General features: G+C 44.5%; 1 protein-coding gene across 11 annotated transcripts in view; it reads left to right on the top strand.

Moving 5' to 3' along the window:
- The window catches only part of TSPAN18 (tetraspanin 18), a 195619-nt gene that overhangs the window by 82553 nt on the left and 90291 nt on the right, over positions 1 to 22775 (top strand). For 9 of the 11 annotated variants that reach the window (XM_075927541.1, XM_075927537.1, XM_075927536.1 and 6 more), the window contains one exon: positions 14323 to 14448. The exons of 1 other annotated variant lie outside the window; for it this stretch is intronic. The gene's annotated coding sequence lies outside the window, so the exon portion shown is untranslated. Of the gene's footprint in view, positions 1 to 14322; positions 14449 to 22346; positions 22450 to 22775 lie in introns of all 11 variants that reach the window. One more of the 11 variants, XM_075927539.1, reaches the window with a different exon arrangement.

Here is a 22775-nt window from a genome sequence, read left to right on the forward strand (position 1 = left end):
TATATAACTACAGAACATCATGCACAACTAATAAACACAGAAGGAAAGGCAGAGACTGGGAAGGGATTTTCAGACTAACGCACTGGATGGAGAGTAAGGAGATTTTGGTTCATTTCCCATCTCTGACACAGACTGAGAGATCTTATGGGCAAGTTTCTTCCTTTATCTCTGTCTCTGTTTCCCATCTGTGAAATAGGAATGAATAGTATTTTGTTTCTCCCACTCTTTGCTGTCCTGCCTCATTAGACTGTAAGCTCTTCAGGGCAGGAACTGTCTCTTACTATATGTTCATATAGCATCTGGCAAAGTGGAACTCTGTCTAGAGCTGATCAGAAATTTTCCAATGAAACTGAGTTTCTTTGGAAAACGCTAGTTCATCAAAAGTGAAATTTCTTGTAAAAGTGAATCAGATTTGACAAGCTTTCAATAAATTACAGATAATGTTCTAGGGATAAAACTGTCATGAATGTCAATTTCATTCAACAGCTACTGGTCCCAGGGAGCAAATTTTATTTTAGAGATGCCATGTGTCATGTTTCCTGAACATATTTTTGGTAGATTTCCAGTAAGCAAGAACTTTTCAAAAATGTTTCATTCCGATTTAGAACATCAACATTTCTCACACACCAAAAGTCCTGAGTTTGAAACAGCTTTAGCCCAATTTCAATTGGAGCCCCTAGGTTCCACTATAATACAAATAGCTGAAAATAAGACGACGAAGGTCCTCCGGCAACATCTTTTTGGAGGGTGATCAAGGAGTTGTGGAGAAAAATTCATAGAAACTCCACAGCCCTAGTAATTTGGAAGAGCCAAAATGTTCCCAAAATAGATCTTCAGTGAGTAATTTGAGAATTAGTTCAGTAGGGCTGACTGGTTTCTCGCTGATCATGTTCCATGTCACAAGGGTCACTGTTACTGTCATTAAAAAGTCTTTGTGTGCTGTTGAGTGGCATTTGAGTTACGCAAAATAGGGACTAATTGGATTCTTAGATGACGCTGAGTGATAATGGGGAAATCAGTGTAGTCTTTTCAATGGCAAGCAATGTAGGGAGATGTTATGGGGTAAAAGGTGGAGATGCATTCAGAACCTGACCAGGTAGATTGGGTATACTCCAGGTTGTGGGTCATTTATCTCTCTGCCTTCTCTGCACCTCATTTTCATTTATCTGATACAGGAATGGTCAAAAATAAAATGTCATGGGCTGCAACATTGTTCATGGTTACTTTTCTCTTAATTAAAGTGTGTTACATGGAAACTGGGAGCCTGCTTCTGCTTCTCACACTGGTCTTGTGCCAGAGTACCACTTCTAAGTTGTTCCTGATTTGTGCTGAGAGTAGAATCAGGCCCTGCACAGCAGTACATATAGTTTACTGCAGCCGGACTGCTCAGATTACGGGTACGTCCAGACTACATGCCTCCGTCGACGGAGGCATGTAGATTAGCCAGATAGGCAGAGGGAAATGAAGCCGCGATTAAAATAATCGCGGCTTCATTTAAATTTAAATGGCTGCCCCGCTCTGCCGATCAGCTGTTTGTCGGCAGATCGGGGCAGTCTGGACGTTCCCCTGTCGCCAGAAAACCCTTTTGTCGACCGCCCCGTTATGCCTCGTGGGATGAGGCATAACGGGGCGGTTGACAAAAGGGTTTTCTGGCGACAGGGGAACGTCCAGACTGCCCCGATCTGCCGACAAACAGCTGATCGGCAGAGCGGGGCAGCCATTTAAATTTAAATGAAGCCGCGATTATTTTAATCGCGGCTTCATTTCCCTCTGCCTATCTGGCTAATCTACATGCCTCCGTCGACGGAGGCATGTAGTCTGGACGTACCCTAAGACAGAGGATTGCAACGTAGGGCTTAGGGTCTCTAGTCTCAGTTCTCATGTGGAAGACGTGCTGTTACTTGGTCCATTTTATGCTGGATAGTGGGCATATTACCAGCATCACCTTCAGCTGGGCAGTGTGGGCTGCAAATCAAGCTGCAATGCGCCACTCCTGGGAACTCTGAGTCTTGTACCAGATCAGGAATGCCAATGAGCTTATATCAGGCTGTTAATGTCTGTGTTGCGGCTTTTTTATTACTCGTTACTGACCTGATAGAAAGATAATTCCTCGGCTGCTCCTCCAACCTGTGGGATTTTACCCACTTAATTAACTTCCTATCTTGTTAAAGAAGATCCCCTTTTATGCCCAAGAGCTGTGTACAGCTTGCGTTCCAAGGACTTTTTTCAGGTTCACGTCAAAGGTACTGAGTTCCCTGAGGCTGGTGTAGGAGTTTGGCCATGGGGATGGGGGAGGGGGCGTGCAGCTGAAGAGGCCAAATTTGGAAGTGTTCTCTTCTTATCTGATAGCAAGTTGTTGAAGAGGAGCCAAGCCTGTGATGCGTCATGTTTGACACACAGGTGACATGCCACAGAGCCCGCCACCCAAAGGAAATAAATGGAAACTCCTCACACTGGTCAGATGATCCACTTCATGCAGAGTGCCTGATGACATGCTTTAAAATGCAGGCCTACCTTTCAGGATGTCTGTGGGCTCTATATGTAAATAAATATACACATCAAACAAGGAACAGACCGCTTTTTACCATGTTTCAGGCCAAGACGTTCATTCCTGAGGCAGCTCATCTCAGCATCTGTCAAATTAGTGCCAAGCCCATGGCTGCATCTTAGCTGTATTTGATGTACAGAGATTTACGTCATAGTAGCTGTAAAATGTAATGAGAAATTGGCTGGGTTTACATCTCTTTGCTGTTGCGCATGGTTTACAGAATATTCAACTCAGATGCCTCTCTCTCGCGCTCTCTCTCTCTCTATTCATTGTGCCGGGTTAATTTTTGTGTGTGCGCCCATGCACACGTCATTGTAGAAATACAGAGAGTTCAGAAAAACCCACAGGAAAGGCATCTGCTCTTCAGTGTCACAAATAATGAGCAAGAAAAGGATCTGTGAGCTAGCAATGTGAGTGCATAACCATTAAAGGTGATGCTGCCAGATCCTACAGTGGGTGAGGGGGGAACCACTGGGCTAGAGCGCCCACTCCACCCTCGTTTAAAACCGGTTAACTAATTAAATGGGATTTTACATCCCTTGTATGAGCAGGAATGCATGAAACATATCTCCAGCACTGAACCAAACTGTGCTCTTTAAACCAACACAAGGATGTGAGCCACCAACACAAGGATGTGAGCCACAAACACCAAATTTGAGGAGATCTCAATGTTGCATTGTATAAGGGATGCATATGGGTGGCTGTGCAGAACTCTAGGAACTTATATTGCGCTCAAGCCTGTTCTAGATACAATAGTGGCACAGAGAAAGGGGGAGCATGTAAGAAAATTTCACTGAGGTGTGTACTCAAGGGGGATTCCTTCGTAGTCCCGTAGGGTCAGTGCTGGTAGGCAGGACTTGTAGAGCCTGCACATGGAGTGGGCACCTACAACTGTCATGTAGTTCTTGGATGTTAGGGTGAGCTGGCCATTGAACCGAAAGAGACTAATGGATCTGCTCTGTTTCTACACAAATCTAGTGTCCATGCCCTGAGGGACTGCGAGGTGTAGGAGTTACTTTCGGCCTGGTGGGGAAGAACTTTTCCCGATTGTTGGGCAGCCGGCTAGGACGCAGAAGTTGAGACAAAAGGTGGAGCAGCAAGAAGTTACAGACTAGTGTCTACTATCTAAACTTGGAATGGTGGATTTAGAGTTAGCGGGACCCTGTGCTCAACTTCATTTTTGGAACCCTAACTGGGGACCCAGACAAGAAAAAGAACATTCACTCTTCCTGCCCTCCCATTTTTCATTCTTTTTTCTTCCTCCTTCTCCTCCTCCTATATTATAAGTAATAAGAAGTAAATGAAAATAAAGTAAGGTACCTTGATTGTTTTTCTTGTACAACATTTTTTTTCCACAGACCACTGAGGGTCTCGGTGGATCACTTAATGATCTTTCCAAATATTGTTTGTAGCATTAGCTAACTATTGTAAAGTGCTTTGATAAGAGTGCTTTTAAAAAAAACACATAATAACCTTTCCTCAGTCTACCTGAATGAAGTTCTTGGAGCACAGTTTGAGAACTTTTGGTCTAAATGAAAGCTTGTATTTGCATTAAGATAACATGAAAAATGTGTAAAACTAAAATATATAGATGATGCATGAATGGAAAAATAAAAGTTAGCTTCCTCTGAAGAAACTTATTTGATTTGAAAAATTATTCAGCTAGCTTTCTTTCTACACTTTTTCTTTGCAAAATTTTAATTAAGTCATCGTAAGTAATATTTTGTGAAGAGGCACTTTCAATTGTCAATATTGCTGAACTTGTCAAATGTTCCTGACTCATCGTATTTCACAAATAATTTTTAATTCATTTCAGTACATAAAAAGAACATTCACCAGAAGCATTTGTGACAGGTATTGTTACAAATATTTTCAGAATTGTTTCTACATTTGGAAAAGGTGCCCGCAAACCGTCATGTACAAGTCTATACAAATCAACTGGTTATCTGAAGCACAGACCTCATCATTTTTGATAAAATGAATGAAATGTTTCACTTCATTTTCAAAGAGATTTGTGTCTGTCCTTTCAGTAGAATTCACTTAACTTTTTACTGAAGTGGCTTTTGGTATCTTCATCCATATTTTTGTCAAAAAAAAAAAAAAGCAAAATGAATCAACAGTTTTCTTTAGAGATTCACCTCTACTCTGTAATTGCATTTGTGTCACAAATAACATTGACAATCTCAATGATGATCTCTTTTTCTTTAATCACATTAATTCTTTTGATTACATTGTTTCTAGTTTTATCAAAAAATAACTTCTATTAATGTTAGTGCCTCTGCTTCCACAGACCTAGAATTATTTTGAACTTCAATGACAAAATTTGTAACTGAGGCTAACAATTGTGTAGCATTCAATACATTTGTGTCAACTTTTCTGATGGTGTTAATTCTTTCAAGTAAATGGTCTCACAAAATAGTAAAAAACAGCGATATCAAACTTTTCTGCTAAGGATTTTGCTTCAGTTTTCACATGTGGTTTTTCAGAATTTGATGTGGCTGTGTCTAATAAAGTTCTCCTTATAACATCATAGCTAATTTTCAAAGCCAAAACAGCATCTGCTTGAGCAGGCCACCTGGTGTCACAAATTCTTTTAACTGTCAAATGTTTGCTATTTGCCTGATCCCAGTGTGATTGTAGCATATACCATCAATGCGTGGAAACCAGGGAAAAAAAGCATATGTGTTTTGAACAAAGTTTTTAAAAAAATGTAGCTCCCTCAGAAGATGCCACTGCAGCATTGCAGATTAAATTTAAGGAATGATTGGAACATGATATGAATAAAGCAGAGGGATTTGCATTGTTCAGTCTTGCCTGTAGACTTGAATATTTTCCTGACATATTTGTGGTGTTATCAAAGGTCTGCCCATGACTGTTGTGGTGTTTTAGATGCTGCTTGTAATTATTAGAACTGGGAGCACTGGCTGTTGGGAATCTGGAAGCACTGAAGTTTGTTACTACCTTGCTTACTACCTTGCTTGCATGATACAACAACTGTGTTTGATGGCCAAACCTAAATGTGTAATGATTTGTAATGATAAACCATTGTCTCGAAGTATGGGATTTTAGTGGGACAAAACAAATAAATTGCTCTCTAACTTCACCATTGCCAGTCACATATATTAAAGTTAATATTAATTGGTCTACATTACTCACATGTGGTGCTGAATCAACTATTATGGAATAGTAATTGGCATCCTTTACTTCATCAATTAATTGGTCTGCCATTATAGTAATGATTCATTGAAAGTTTGGTACATTAAAAAGTTGGCCTTCCCTGAGGCATAACACTGATAATTTTTCAAATGTTCATTGAGAATATTGTCAAATTCATGAAGATATTCAAGGCAGGTTAAAAAATTAACTTTTCAATTTGACACTGATGACTCATCATGTAGTCTTGGAGGTAGTCCCAAAAACTACAGCAATTTCACCATGGCAACAACATGTTTCAGCACTTTCCTCCAATAAGAATACTCCTTCTCAAACTGAGCCAATAACACAGAATCAGTTCTTCCAGATAATTTACATCTCTGAACAAACTTATATATAGCATTAATATGAGCTTTGGAAGTTTCATGATCAGCAATATCTCTTGCAACATTTCTCCAACTAGAGTGCCTGTCGACAAAATGTTTGTTTTCCTTTACTATGGTCAGGGAATAATTTGGCCATAATATAATGTCTTTAGGGTAGGTTTCTTCCCTTACTTCGACAAAATTACCAGTATTTTGTAGTTCCATTGAGACTTCAGAGTCCACTTGTTCAACTTTTGCAGTCGTCGTGGTATCCCCACAACTCAGTGCATGATCAGATAATTGAGGTATTTCCTCTCTCATACTTTTTTATGAATGTCCTCTATTCAATACTTCAAGATTTTAAAAAAAAGATGACAAACTGGCTTTTTGCTTAGCTTCCTCTTTTTGCCTCGCCTTCATTTTTTGTGTGTGTTTGACTGCCAGGCTCCTAGTATTGCTTCACTATTGCTAAAAAACTGACCTTGATTTTTAGGCAGATTAAAAATGTCTGAAAGAGCAAGAGTGTAGCTACAGGTGGGTCTGAGTGGGCTGTGGTCTGGACCACCCATTTCCCAATTACGTTTAACACCAGTGGCACTAGAATGTTTTTAACAGTGGGGTGCTGAAAGGCAGACCCTGTCTCTCCTAGGTCAGGTCCAGACCTGAGTGCAGGCCACAGACACAGGAACTAAGGGTTTAGGCAGGGCTGCTCACAGAATAGCCAGCCCCCTGGGCAAGGTATGGGGGGAGATCTGGGCCCCCAGAAAGGCAGGGACTCCGATAGAAGGGCAGAGCTGGGGACACATCACAGGAGCAGAGCCACCATGGTGGGGCTGGAGAAGAAGATTGACAGAAGAGATATGAAGATGTCTAGAGCCATGGACTATAGCTTCAGATGCCCCGGTGGCCCTGCACTGGCTGGCCTGGAGAAGTGGGCAGAGACCCACATGTGCTCCACCTGAAGGTGGGGGGGGCACAGTTCCATTGGCCAACTGAGAGACCTCCCCCCAGGCTCTCCATTCCTGCAGGCGCTTTCCTCTTCACCCATGAGCAGCAGCCACTCACCGGGTGGTAGCCAACAGCAGTGCAACATGACAGGGTCTGGAGAATGCAGGAGGAGGGGGCAGCACAGCCATGCAGCTAGTTGACAGAGAGAAGCAGTGCTTTCTCGCTTCAAAGTGTAGCTTTTTCCAGTTGGCTGTGCAGCTTGTGGGCTCTCCATCTCCCTCCCTCCACCCACCGTGGGCAGCCACTACGTGGTGGCCAGCAGCACAGACATAGGCTGGAAGGCTTCAGAGGAGCACTGGGTAGCTGCACAACCGACAACCTGGAGAGAAGTGGGGGTTTCCCATTTCAAAAGCTGTTTTCTTCTAGCTAGCTGTGCAGCTGCCCTCTGCTCCTCTGAAGCCTTCCAGCCCGTGTTTATGCAGCTCGCCACCTCCTGCCAGCTCTCCTGAGTCTGACGCCTGCATGTGAGCCTCTCTGCTCTCCCGCCCCCCATCCTTCTCTGCAGAGGGACTGCCCTCCCTGCATAGTGTCTGCCCCCTATGTGGGGGCGGGGTGCTGGACCCAGCGCTGGACTGCCTGGCCCCGTGGGCCTTATGTCACTGGGGTTGGGGGCTGTGCCAGGGCACAGTATGTTTTAGTGTAAATCCACCTCTGTTAAACTAGGGTCACAGAGCGAAAGTGAAACTAAACTTTCAGTGCATTTACCAGTCCAGACAGTACAATGACTGGATTGAATTATCAAAGGTGATAATTGGCTAAATGAATTGTAGATGTCAGCAAGATGAAAATGTGGGAGAGGTTGCAAAAGTGTTTGAGCTTCTAACCCATTGGAGAGGCAGACCTACTGTAGATGCTTTTCTGTTATTTTATAGTACTGACCTCACCATGTTGCCAGATTTATTATAGGTGGGCTGAGAGTAAAGGGATGAAATTAATGTGAGGAAGATGCAGATGGTTTACGTTGAAGTTCCTAACATGAAATCTGTTACACTTCGCAATGGTTTGCCAAATGAAACAGAAGTAGTCCCATTTTTTGGAAAAGGAAGGATACAATCTGTCATTGGCTTGGAGGGATGAACTAAGGGACCTAATTAGTCTTTTCTATCTATAATATTCCATGGTTAGGGTAACTGATTTGGTAGGCAGGGGTAAGGCGGTGAACATAATGTACGTGGAATTCAGCAGGGCTTTTAACATGCCATTGTGATAAGCAACCTGGAGAAATGCAGACTTCAGAGAAGTACCATTAAATGGATACGTAATTGGTTAAACCACCACACGGAAAGAGTTACTATTAGTGGAATAATGTCATATTGGAGGGGAGTCTTCAGTGGGGGTCCACAGGGACCTGTTCTGGCTCTGGTGGTGTTTAACATTTTTAGTAATGACCTGAACAACCTAGAAAGCATACTGATCAAGATGACACAAAAGTAAGAGGGGGGTTGCCACTACTTTGGAGGATAGAGCTGAAATTCAGAGGGAGTTTGATAAATTGGAGAACTGGCCTATAGACAACAAAATTAAATTCATGAAAGGCAAGTGTCAGGTGCTACACTTAAGAATGCACAAGAAAGATCTGGGAATTGTGGTGAATCACAACCTCAGCATGAGTCAGCAATGTGATACTGTTGCAAAAAAAAGTAAATGCAGTTTTAGGCTGCATTAACGGAGGCATAGCATACACGTCATGGGTACTGATATACCACTGTACTCTGTGCTGGATAGACCACCAACATGGAGATAGCAAGTAGAGAAACTTGAAAGGATCCGGAAGTGAGTGACAAAAATGATCAAAGGGATGGAATGGAAGTCAACTGAGCAGAGACTGGAGGGACTGGGTATGTTCCATTTGGAAAAGAGGAGATGAGGGCGGGTGAGAAATGATGGCAGTCTTCAGATACTTGAAAGGCTACAATAAAAAGATGAAGAGTTATTCTCTTTCAGCACAAAGGGCAGGACAAGAGGGAATGTATTCAAACAACAGCACAGCACAGCAGGTTTAGATTCAATCTCAAGAAAATCTTACTAACTGTAAGATCAGTAGGACAATGGACCAGGCTGTCTCAGGAGGTTGTGGGAGCTACTTTGCTGGAGGCTTTCAAAAGAAGACTGGATAGCTATCTGTCTTTGGTGGTTTAGATACAACAAATCCTGCATCTTGTTGGCAGGAGGTGAGACTAGATGACACTTGTGATCCCTTCTAGCCCTAAGATTCTATGGCTAGTGATGACTAAATGTACGTGAATAAATGTCTCTCACATTTGCTTGTTTCTAGTGGAATATCACTTCAAATGGCCTCAGACAGTGAACAGTCGTTACCCACAATGGAAAGGGAAAATTGTTACTAAAATGTCACTGAATCAAATTTTTGATGACTCATGGTAATTTGTGCACCTGCTTTGACACCTTCAATTATTAGGTAGTCTCACTTTTACAATCCAGGGATGTTAAAATGCATGTATTTATGTAAATATGTACCTGCTGAAATGTTCAGTGGTTACAGCAGTGGCTCTGCGAGTAAACCTGTATCAGAGGCAGCAGTGGGGGGAGGGAGGAGAGGACGAAGGAGGCAGAAGTTCATGCTCTCGGCAAGCCAGCTTTTAAATCAGTTCTCCGTGAGCACCGGCTCCCATGGAGCTGCCTACCTCTGCAGTGCTCCCTCTGAGGCAGCAGCAGGGCTCTGCGGGAGCCAGTGCTTGTGGGAAGCCAGCTTTTAAGCCAGCTCCCCATGTGCACTGGTTCCTGTTTACCCCAATCCATGCTGCTGCCTCTGTTCTAGAAGCAGCAGTGTGGGAGTGGGGGTGAGGGAAGGGTTTGCATGTCACTGTGAATGAGCCCAGGCTCATTGGTTAACCGTGTACACTATCACATCCTTATTACAAATGAATGAATTAGCTTGCCAAGACACAGGAAATAGCCCCATTGTACTTTTGAAGAAACAGGGTTTAAAATGATTAATGAGTTAGATTTCAATGAGCCATCTACTCATGAGCATGCACTAAATTGCACACACAAGCACCTATGCTTACACTTTATACATGTGAACAGCTGCACTCATTTCAATACTTCTTCTCTCCCTGCACTTGTCTAGCACTTACCAGTGCATCTGTCAGGGATATATAGCAGCTATAGGTGCTTGCACCTATGAAGTCTAGGAGCAAGTATGTATGTGTACATATGTGAAAGCCACAGGGAGGATTCAGCTGAAAATGTATTCCTAATGGACTTGCCTAAGGGCATGTAGCAAGATAGTGTTAGACCTAAAAAGAGAAGCCAGACTTCCCGACGGGTTGGACAGTGGTTAGATCAAGGGACTACATTACCACTGTAGGGAATGCTGAATTAACAACATAGGAGGGGTGTGTGCGAGAGAGACACAGACAGACAAGTGTCAGACCTGGTCTCTCTGTTCAGAGTGCTGGTTTCAGGTTGTCATCCTTTTGTAAAGCTGGGAAGTATGAAATAACACTGTCTGAGGAAGGGAAAGGTGTTGCAGGGTGGAGGGGAGGGTGGGATGCTGATACCAGTGTGCACGATAGGAATCTAATTGAACGCGGCCTGGCGTGACATTAGCACTCACCAGCTTGCTGCACACTAATGACATTTACATTTTGCTGGCTAGAAAAATAAATGCTGTGCTAGCTCATGCTGTTGGCTCATCCAGAGAGCACAACTGGGAATGGAGGCTTGGTATGCTGCGCTGTGCCGTGCCCCACCTCAGTGTGCCTCGCCGGGTTGTCTGAGGAGTGATCTTCTGTCTTTTCTCCTAAACCATGGATGTGTGTTACACACTCTGGCCTCCTGTGCTGTAAGAGGCTAGAACTCCAGACAGGCACGTGACATCTGGCACTAGAAAGGGCACTGGGGATGCCAGAGCCATGCTAGTCAGAAGAGAGGGATAGTCAAGGGAGAATGAGAAGCAAGAGAAAGAATCCCTGTAACCGCTCTGCCGTAGGTTTGTGTTGCACCAGTTCCTGTCAGAATCCCATCCGTCAGGAAGAGTGCAATCCAGACTTGGCGTTGCTCAGTAATGAGGGAGAGAGCTGCAGAGAAATTGCTGCTGCTCTCTGTCTGCCCAGCGTCCTGAGAAGATCGGGTATGTCCATCCGCTACCTGGACTCTTCGTGTTTCCTTTACTCACCATGTACACCCCTCTCCAACTTTTCCTATGGAACCCATCCCCTCCTAGCTAGTAATATATCTGCCAATTCTCATTGCCTCTCTACTCATCCCCCATCAGCTTGCTGTCCTTGTCCTACCATTTTCAACTTGAACCCCTTTAATTCAGCAACCCTGGGGAACAGGGCATGCCAGATTAAAGATTTTGCCAGGCCATGGAGGATGCTGCAGGGTCTGGCCAGGAGTGGATGGGTATTTATCTAGAGCCCCACTCCCAGGGGCACACATGGCTCCAGGGCACACATGGCTCCACGCCACACGCAGGTACTGCCCCCTCCATCTGGGAGCATTGGGAAAAGCCACAGGGGAAGTTCATTGCTGTGCTGCCATTCCCCCAGCTGGGGAGAGGAGGAAAAGCAGTGTGCAGTAGGAATGTTAAATTTAGATTAATTGGCTAATCAAATAGTTAATGCAATTTGCATCAACTATTCGATTAGTCAATAAGGGTGCGTCTGCCTTGGAAATGTAGCAACAGCTCCAGGGCTGTTGCTACACTTCAAAGGCAAAAGTGCTGTGGGGAGCACGGGGCCTGTGCTGACCTTGTGCTCCCTGCAGCGTTTCAAAGCAGCAAGTCCGCATGGAGCCCAGAGTCAGTGGGGAAGTCCCCTGATGGTCCCAGGCTGCAAGCGGTGTTTCAAAGTGGCAGTGCCGCATGGAGCTTGGGGTCTGGCCTCAGGTTCACCATGGCACTGCTGCTTTAAAGCACCTCCTTGCTGCCTCTTTCTAATAGTCGACTAGTTCACATCTCTAGTGCACAGAGCCATTTCCTCTTCCCTCCTATGGGTGTTCCTGGATTAGGGACACCTAGAGTATGGAGGTGCAAATGTACTACTACTCTGAAACACACAGCCAAAAACTTGTCAATCTGCCTTCCCAAATTGCTCTCAAGAAGGTCTTGAATAGTCTCTCCAAATATGTCTAGACTACGTGCCTCTGTCGGCAGAGGCATGTAAACTAGGCTACCCGACATAGTCAATGAAGCAGGGATTTAAATATTCCCGGCTTCATTAAAATAAAAATGGCCTCCGTGCTGTGTCAGCTCAGCTGATTGTTGGCACAGAACACGAGTCAAGACACGGATTGGTCAACAGGGGAAGCCTTTGTCAACTGCTCCCTTATGCTTCGTGAAACGAGATTTACAGGAGTGATCGACAAAGGATTCCCCTGTTGACCGATCTGTGTCTTGACTCGCCCGCTGTGCCGACGATCAGCTGAGCCGGCACAGTGCGGCGGCCATTTTTATTTTAATGAAGCCGGGGATATTTAAATCCCCGCTTCATTGCCTATGTCGGGTAGCCTAGTCTACATGCCTCTGCCAACAGAGGCATGTAGTCTAGACATACCCTCCTTGTGCATTCCTTGTGGCTACTTTCATTGTCCTCCTCTTGAGCTTTCTGCAGTGTTTGATACAGCTGACTATGTCTTTCTCCCTGCTAGCCCCTCCTCCTTCAGCTTTTGCAGTCTTGTTCTCTCTTGGTTCAATTTCTACTTCTAAATGGCTCTTTCAGCATCTCCTTGGCAGCTTCCCTCCTCCTCCGTTCTCTGTGCAAGTGGGCAGAGCCGAACCTGGGACTTCTAGAGCTTAGCGCATGAGCCTCTACAGCTTAAGCTAAAAGCCAGTTGGCTCCCAGCTAAGTCTGTAGAGCAAACTCATTCTCTCTCTATAAGACGTCTATGTGCACAACACCCAGCAGGTGCGTGTTACACATGTCCCACGGTGCTTTGTCGAGGATGCCCTTTCTCCTCTCACTCTATAGCTCAACCCTGAGAGACTTTACCCAGTTGTTCTCAGTTTGTGACCCATAGATCATGTGTGGCACAATTGGCATGCAGCTGCAGTCCAGCTGTGTGTTAATGGGCAACGGGGTCCAGGGTTTGGTCTGCCACAGAGTGTAGTCCTGGGCTGGGGTTGATGCTGAGCCCCACACAACAGGGGTGGGGGTGGAGCTGCCACCTGGCTCCACACAGAAGGAGTTCGCTACAGAGTCAGGTCAGGACTGCGGTCCAGCCCACATAACAGGGTCTGAAGTCCTCCGCTCCTGGCCCTGCTCTTTGGAGGGGTTTCTGGACTGGGGGAGCTGGGCATAATGGTGTGGGAGGGCTAAAGGAGGGTGCTGTGGTTCTCAGCCTGTGACCCAGGTAATGTATTTTTGGCTCACCAGCAGCTCTAATTTAACATGGATAACAATGACCTCCTTATTGTTCTTCCCAAAGACTCTCTCCACTTTTGCACACAGCAGGGCTCCTCCAGGACACACAATTTCACAAAACTGCAGTAATTTTTCACTCCACTCTAACTTCCTACACATCCAGACGGTTACCAAATCTTGTCAATTCCTCACAACATAGTGAAAATCTGACCCCTACTTTTTGTCCCAATGGCAAAAATGGTGAACACAGTAGTCTCTTCCCCTCCAACCTCCTTGTCATTCCTGTCACTCCAGTCCACTGCAACCAAAATACAGCTGCTGACATCATCTTCCTTGCCCAATCATAGCATCCCACTCCCTCCTCTCAGAGCTCTCATTACCACTGATTTTAACTTTCTTGTCTCCATCTTTCCAATATCTGTCCCAGCCTACATCTCATTTATTGTGTCCTCATTTCCTTCACTCCACCAGCTGTGCAGGCCTTGCTGCTGTTTTCTTTCCTTCCTGCCTCTTTCCAGGCTGCCGCTACGCCTGGGGTCAGGAAATCCATGACAATGCGCTAACTGGGAAAACCCATGCAACCTCTGGGGAGGCTGCTCTGCTCCTGAAGAGTCGGTAATAGACGTGGAGCAATTCTGTTGCAGCTCCACAGTATTGGTGGACACATTCCTCCTTCTCCTTAACCATATGGGTCCCACTCCATGCAGACTGTCTGCTTTAGCCTGGCATTAAGGAGTGAGAAGTGACTGTCCCGTCCCTTGATACATTTGCTGCTTTTTTGCCTGGAGGAGATGTGTGCCTGAATGAGCTCAGTGAAAACACAATTTGACTTGTGCCTGCATATGCAGAAGTGACTAAATGAAGGTTGAAATCTTCTCCCAGTTCCTGACATTCTGGTTTTGGTTTTTGTCCCTTACAGGTTAGCCAGCCCAGTGGCACCAGCAGGTGCTGAATTAGGGGGTCCTGGTTGATGCATGCTTACCTCAACCTGACTTCTGGAAAAGAACAAGTATTGTGGTGAAAGCCTGTTACTGGCAGCACTCAGGTAAGGGAAGTGGCTCTGTTAGCACATTTAACTCTGCTGGCACTAGGCTGAGATTCTGGGCAGTGTTTCTTCACTATGCCTCTTTCAGTTGTGGAATTGTTCCTACTTTGTATCTAGAGGGACTGCGCAACCCTGCATTATTCTGCTGATTCATAGAATGTGGAGCTAGAAAAGATGGTGCCTTATAGTCCAACTCTCTAACCCTCAGCTAGGCCATCATGGATACCTTGCAGTGTATTCCCCATCTTGTTTTAAATGATGGGATTTTTTTCCCTCTTTCCCTTGAGACACTATTCCAGAGTCTAATAGTCTAATTAATATGCTTTCTTCCCTCTTAACCCCTGACTACCGCATATGCAATTAGTAGCAGGTGATGGTAGGACTCCATTTTCTGGCCATACACAGGCCCTTGTTAGAAGCATCATAGAGTTGCACTAACCGTGTTTTGTTTAGCATGAGGGTTGTCAGGTGTGTGTTTTGGACCATCAACACTGGTATCCTTTGCTCGGTGTCTTGTATCTGCCTGTACTCACTGGTACCCACTGACATTTTTGCTTAGGAACACAGCAGCATTTTTATCTCCTTGTTTGGGGCCTAGACGGGCAGACAGTTAAGTGAGAGAGATTCTTGTTGGAAAAACAGTACTGATGGAAATTAAAGAAATATATAATTCATGCTATCATGTGCCGAAGTGTCCGTCTGCTATGTACATTGGACAAACGTCTCAGACACGTCGCCAAAGGATCAATGCCCACAAAACAGATATTAGACAGGATCATAAAGAAAAAACAGTTTCTTGCCATTTCAACCAGAAAGGACATTGTCTCGACAACTTGATTACCTGCATCCTGCTTCAAAGACCTTTTAAGACTACACTTGAAAAAGAATCCTCTGAGTTGTCATTCAGGCTTAAATTCGACACTTTACACCTAAGCGTAAACAAAGACATCAATTATCTTACCCATGACAAAGCTAGCCTCCCCAGTTATCACCTCTAATATCATTAGCTCACAGACATTTACTTTCCTCCTCCCCCCCATCCCTCTTCTTTTCTGAAATTTGATTGTCCTTTTCATATGTGTTCATTTTTTTTAATTGTATCCTTTGGTATATATCCGTGGTCCCCAACCCGGTGCTCACGGGTGCCATGGCTATCATTTATGTGCGCCATTTACGTGCGCCCACGGAGCAATCTGGGCTGGCCCAGCCCTGCCCCCAGGTGTGCGGCAGGTGCCAGCCCCGGGTGCATGGCCGGCCCCAGCCCCGGGTGTGCCGCGTGTGCCGGTGCTGACCCTGACCCCCACCCAGGTGTGCTGCCCTGGCCCTGGCCCTGGCCCTGGCCCTGGCCCTGGCCCCGCGGAACCTGGGCAGCCGGTGCCGACCTCGGGCGTGCGGCGCATGCTTGGCCCCGCCCCCAGTCACATGGCCTGTCAGCGGCCCCGCCCCCATACGCGCAGCATGTGAGCGGCCTCGCCCCCAGGCGCCCGGCAGCCCCAAAACGTTGGGGACCACTGGTATATATGGTTGTGACAATTTTCTTCCACTGTTTGATCTGAGGAAGTGGGTCTGGCCCACGAAAGCTCATCACCTAATAAACCATCTTGTTAGTCTTTAAAAGTGCTACATAGTCCTGTTTTTTTAAATGAAACATGGTGGAACTCACCAGAACACTGTCCAATCTAGTTTTAGATACTCCAATGGAGGGAGCTCCTAGTATTACCCTTAGGAAACTATTCAACGTTCAAAGTGATCCTCCTGGAGGGAAGCTTTTCCTGGTAGTCAACCTCTCTTTTTCACACTTTAACCTGATGGTCTTTTCTCTGTGCATGCAGGGAACATAGACCGTCAGAGCTGAGTTAACCCTCTAACAGTAAAAAGCAAAATTCTATACTTGTTACTTCATGTCATTGAGAGGTTTGGGGCCAGTTTCAGTAGCTGGATCAATTACTTTCTTTCTAAAGCATCTGGAGTGGTTTAAACACCAAGTAAACCACTGATACCATGATTTATTGGCCAAGACGATGTAACGTAGCCTATAAATTTTTATTATAATGACTGTACTTATCAGAACAGTATTTTCTAAGCCTTGGGGATAGAGTTACGTGGATTTAGTGTTTGGAGGGGAAGAAGGGTTGCCTGTTGAGTCTGAAGCCAATTACCCATTGATTTTTTTAAAATGCTATAATCAATTTCTTTTTCAGCTGAGTTCTACTTGGAGTTGGCTGTTGCATGTCTATTTGTAGCATGTCTTAGAGGAGGAGAAAGTGGTGACTGAAGCAGTGTGTAATGATCTGTAGAGCTTTACAACATCTGCAGCTTGGATTTTCCTTCCCTAGTATCCCTGCCAGACTTAACTCCTTTGTGAGTTTCAGATATCCTCGAAAGAAGAATTGCACAGACCATGCCACATGTACTCTCCCAGTCTCACACTCATCTTGCAGCTAGCTTTTAAAAGGAATGTATTAGAGTTGGTGGTGTGACATACCTGGTGCCCTTACAATATTAATCATACTGGTGTTCCTTTCAGAAGTTGTGTTTCTCCAGCTGAGAGCCACTGACCCTTTTTAGTACAGCCACCAACTTCCCTGCACCAAAAAAAACAAACAAACAAAAAAAACCCTAAACTCCACACCAGGGGATAAGGAGGGTCTCTTGTTTTTACTCTACCACCTAGTCTCGCCTATTGTTTGAGATTCTATATTGAGCATATGGAAAAACTATTATTTTGCTAAACTAATTGAAAATATAGTCCACTTCTTTCCTTCTCTTCATGAAATTTATTCTGCTTTTATGCTCAGAATACGTAGACAAAGTATCACTACCAATACAGTGCATGCAGTCAGTTTCATCTTTGGTCTCTATTTCCAGTTTAGTTAATTGTGCTAAGAAACAAAGTATTAAGACTTGGCTGCAGTTTTAGGAGCAAAGGCTGCAACTGTGAGTTTTCCTCTAACCTGCTTGTATTTAGTAAGGATCCTCTCTTCCTTTCATTTTACCTGGATTCAGAGATGTGCAGGTGGTGGGACTCTCCGGTAGTTTCTTGTCTTCACTCCCAAACACAATGACCATTTCCAGAATCAGGGGGCTCTCTTACAACTCAGTTCTGTCTATGCAAAGAATTCTCCATCTGTTGGCATAATGTCCCCCACCTTCACTGGGTTAGAACCATCCCTTCCAGTGGAATTGAAGGCTGGGTTTGGAGCCATGATAAGGCTGAGTGACGTGTCACTGAGCCAAGCATTATTTGTTAGTCAGTTCACCTTAGCTGCAATCAGGGGTGAAAAATGAAGTGTGTGAAAGGGGAGAGGGAAAGCTAGCAAAGGAAGCTGTGGTCAGATAAATGTTGAAGACCATGGGTGCCTCCCCAACCATTGCTTTGTTTGTAAAACGGTTTGAGATTGAAGTCTTAGGTGGTGCAATTTGGTGATTTGTGCCCGTTGTGGCTGCCTCTTGTCTACACATCTGATGCTCTCTCCAATCCATTCAGTGACAGAGGCTTGTTCTGCTAGCACTGAATCAACCTTGTTAACCCAGTGACAGCGCCAGGTATGTCTTCACTGCAGAATTAACTCTATTGATGGGTACCCAGGCCAAAGTCTGGGTTTAACGCGTCACTAAATTAAAGTGAGAGGGTATGTTGGAGGAGTGCAGAGTTAAGAGCAATATTCAAGGAAGGACTCAGGCTAACTCTGCAGTGAGGCGGTATCCTAAGGTTATGGCTGCACTGCAGAGTTAACCTGGGTAGTGGCTCATTGGCAGTGGTGGATTTACTATTGGGCCAACTGTTCCCTAGCACCAGGCCCAAGCTCAGAAGGGCCCCATTTCTTTCCTTTCCTCCCTGCTGTTGTGTGCAGGAGGAGCCTGTAGGGCATGTTGGGAAGCCCAAGTTACTCAGGGAGCTGTAGTTCCTTGGCTAGCTCCCTGGCTACGAGCCATGCTGTGAATGGAGAACTGGCTATTAAAAGGGCTGGTTCTATTAATGGGGAACATGTTTGCACAGGAAGTAGGCAGCTTTGGTCCAGATCCCACCCTCAGAAGCCTTCCTCTAGTGGCCTCGCTTCATCACCCCCAAAGAAGGAATTGAGGGGACTCAGTGGACAATTCTCCTCTGTCTGAAGCCTAGCAAGGGAGATTTGTGGACCCCACCAGGATATGGAAGAGAAGGTTCCACTAGAGGCCCTGGGCAGCTTTAAATAAAATACCAGGCACACACAAGGATTTGACAATATTTCCACAGACACGGAAGCAGAAATGGGCTTTTCCTTTCCAGATTTATCTAATACTTGTGCAGTCCCTGAGCCAACAGGGGACACTGCAGGCCTGAAAAGCAGAAGCCCCCAGAATGGCAACTGTGCAGCCCCTGAGCCCAATGGGACAGAATGTATTTGAAGTTTATTTCTATGTAATAAAGTAAAGCCCCAGCAGGGGAATTTTTTTACACCCTTTCAGATGGTGTGGAGGTCTTATGGAGCTCTGAGGAAAAGGGAAACTGAGGCAGGGAATGCCCACAGTGCTACATGAGGTCTGGAGGGAGCATTATAAAATAGGCATATCCTATGAGAGGAGAATTATGGGATGGTCATTGGAAGACTTCTGCTCCGTTGGAGGATTTAGCCTGCATCCCCACTGCTCACTGGGTAGTTCCCAGTCAGCTGGATTGAAGTTGTGTTCTCATCCACCCCTGCTGGGTCAGCTAGTCAGGACTGAAAACACCTCCAAATCTAGAGCAGGTTTTTTTTTTCTGTGTGGCCAGAAGGTGGGATTCGGGAGCAAGAACCAGCTAAAAGTCCAACTGAATTCTTTATAGCTATAGCCATAATGTTTTCATTTCATATCTCTTCCCTTTAAAGGGAGGCAGAGTGTTTGACCAGTCAGCAGAAATCACAGGTAGCTGTGATATTTAGCTGCTGACACTTGTCTAACCTGACTAGAACAATTCTGAAATACCGAGAAGAGCTTGTGGCACCTGCTCAATCACAAGGGGGGATGGGCGAATGAGCAAGCCCAGGAAAACATGTACATTCACAAGGGAGCAGTGGTGGCAGGTGGAGAGAAGATCCCTGTGTTTTCTCGGGCAGGATTAAGCTTGCTGATGAACAAGAATCACTTGCTCTGAAGGAATAAGCCCCAACCCAAACAAACCTATTTAGTGATGCATGTAAAATAACATTCAATGCAATATTAGCATAAATACATGAATTCCCTGATTCCTTAAAAGAGCAGGAGAGCAGGGTGTTGGAAATGTGTAACCAGCTTCAAAAACGTGGAGGGTAGGTAGTTCTTGGAGCTGTTTGTGTATGTGTTTGGTTACTCCTCCACCCCCTTAAAAATAGTCAGATTACAGTTTCCAAGGCTTCAAGTGAGACTTTCTAGTGTGATCAGTCATTCTGGCTTTTCTTGAGACTGTACTGATTTCAATAGTGCAAATCCAACCAGCTGCAAGGATGTGAAAAGCTCTTGAAATGACTTTTGGGGATCCATTCATGACCTTCTTGTTTTATTATTCAATTCTAACCTTATTCTATTATATTGTGATTAGAACATATTGAAAATAGAAAATGTTTCCATGAACATTTTTCAAAGAAACAAATATTTTTCTTGACTTTTAAAAATGTGCACTGATTTTGTGGGGTATTTTATTGTAAAACCGTGAGGGGGATGGTTGCTTTAGTAAACAGTTTTTCTGGTTTTGGTCTTGTATGGAAAAACTAGAAATTGTTGACCACCTCTAGTTACCATGACCACCTCTAGTTACCATGAAGAGTGAATTTCTCTGATGAGTCTAGCATGGTGAGTGTGTGTTCATTTTGATACATACACCTATCCATCAGGGGTCTGAATGTTCACGGTTACACGTAGTTTCCCGGTATGCACAGAAGCCTAGGGAGCCAACTGCCACCCCGCATGGAACCGTGTAGCCGCTGAAATGTTCAGCAGTTACACAGTCACTTAATTTAACACCCGTAGCCTATAGACTGTGAGAAACCTGCTAAAATGCACAACCTGTTTCTGTCTATTGGTTTTATAAAAGGGAGTGGGAGTGGAGAAATTTCTAGTCAAAAGTCTTGACACAGGGTTGAGTGGGGGGGCGGGGAACAGTGGTACTCTTCTACCACTAAAATGAGTTCCACCCATGTGAGTCACCAAAATAAATCACTTGCTTATAGTAGATTGTGCTGCTGTTGCTCTCTGAGCTCTACAGGACTCCTTACACTCAGTTGCCCTTCAATAGGACTTGAATGTACCCATTGGCTCTGCTGAAGAGTGAAGAACTTGGGTTTAGCTCCTTCTTGATGGAGGCTGGTTGGGAGGAATAAGTATCCATGTCTCCCATTTAAGAATCCAAAGGAGACCTCATGATTGCTTACAGTAAAGTGTGTAGAACTGTGGCCCTCTTGGATCTTTCTTCCATGAACAATGAAATGGTCAACAATGTTGACGTTTGAATTATTGTCATTGGGCAACACCCATTGGGATTCATGGCACAGTTCACACCTCTGAGCTATTGTTCCAGTCTGTCTACAGGCTAATGTAGACACTCTGCATTCATACTAAGTTCACATATGTGAGGTTTTCTTCACCACCAGGACAGCTAAAGACTGTTTATGTAAATGAAAGTGGAGAGCAGAGAAGAAGAATCACTTTGGAGAGGTCCCTATATGGAGTACAGCTTGTACCTGCTCAGTCTTCTCTGAAAATTCCCTTCATGGCTAACAAGACTTTCATAGGCTCTTGATTCTCACACTGTTAGCAGCTGCTCGTACTCTAGAGATGCATCATCTTGCCTATGTAACTGGGAGCTCTCTCAGCATTTTTGAATGGGAGTGAAAGAGGAAGTAATTTGCCTTTGGAAACCTATTTATTAACAAAGACAATGTTTCCAGCACCAAGCTGTTGTTAAAATCCTATCATGTCTGATTATATCCTGTGCAAAGTGCTTTGTCAAGAGAAGAGGGGTTCACACAACACAAAGTGACAGCATAGGAAAGCAAAGCTTCTTTTCACATCATGCAGCATGGGGTGGGGGGAAGAGAAGCTGCAGGGCTACTGTCACTCAGAGAACTAATAATGGCTTGGAGTCCTTAGTATGTGATCTGTGCAGGCAGGTTTGCTTTTGATGTGTGAATTTCAAAAATATTGAATGAAACTGGGGACTTGTCTTAATGGCAGTAAAAAATTAGTTACTCTGTTGCCTTAGAGATTTCTCATAGAGCAGACTAGGCTAGGCAGCACTGTGGGGGGCATGCATCAAGGCGTGCCAGAACTAAGTTTGGGTTCGAAACACGGAGCCTTCTCCAGCTTCAGATAAAGCTCATATCAGCAGTCACTAATATTTATTACATGCAGGAATAACAAGGGAGGAAGGATAGTCTTTTGCAAGGCACAGAACTTGGACAAGAGAGATCTGGGCTGAATTCCCAGTTCTGCCACAGACTTCCTGTGCCTTGTTTCCCATCTCTAAAATGGGGACAGCTGGTCAGCCTTTTTTGCATTGAAAAAAATGGCATTTTATGGAAAATAAAATATTTTGCACTAATTTTAACTTTTATATATATCTGATAACACTTGAAAATGAGATTTTTTTTCCTGGGGCGTGGGAGGATGTGTGTCAACATTCCATTTTTTAATTTTTGTCCTGCCAATGACATAATGGAAAAAGAGGAGAGGGAAGAAAAATGGGTGGGTGACAGAATATTCCCCCGCAAAAAAACCCAAAACAAAACAAAAAACAAACAAAAAAAACTTTATAGAAAAAAAATCACATTTTTAAAATGGTTCATTTTTGAAACTTTCAGAATGAAAATTATTTGGTAGTTTTGTGAAACATTGTTATCATTTTCATTTGACCAGGTCTCATACTAAGACTTTCCTTCTCATATTCTGTGTTGTTCCTTTAGATGGTAAATTTTTGGGCAGGGTTCCTTTCACTCTGGAGCTATCCAGCCCCTACCAGGATAGCACCCAAAGTCAGCTGGGCCTCTGGATGCTGTTATATGAATAGTAAGTAGTAGTCTCATGGCTGTTTGCTCTGTGACAAATGAACTGTTGGTCTCAGACCAGCTCCTAATGTACATACCCCAGTGTCCTTGAGACAAATGCCACCTATGTTGGTGATATCAGCAGACAGACCAGGGCGTGAATGGGCCCTGACACCATTTATCCAACTGGCTTTCTGTTTTTTTTGGAAAACTCTGGCTTTTTTCATTGGCTTGGAAAATTCTGGCTTTCTTCAATGATGAAAACTGTAACATGTGGAGAGTGTGCAGGCATTTTGAGCTAAGTGACACAATAAAAAAACTTGCCCCTTATCCTTATTATGGATTCCA

This window comes from Pelodiscus sinensis, chromosome 4 (genome assembly GCF_049634645.1).
Source record: "Pelodiscus sinensis isolate JC-2024 chromosome 4, ASM4963464v1, whole genome shotgun sequence".
Taxonomy (NCBI): Eukaryota; Metazoa; Chordata; order Testudines; family Trionychidae; genus Pelodiscus; species Pelodiscus sinensis.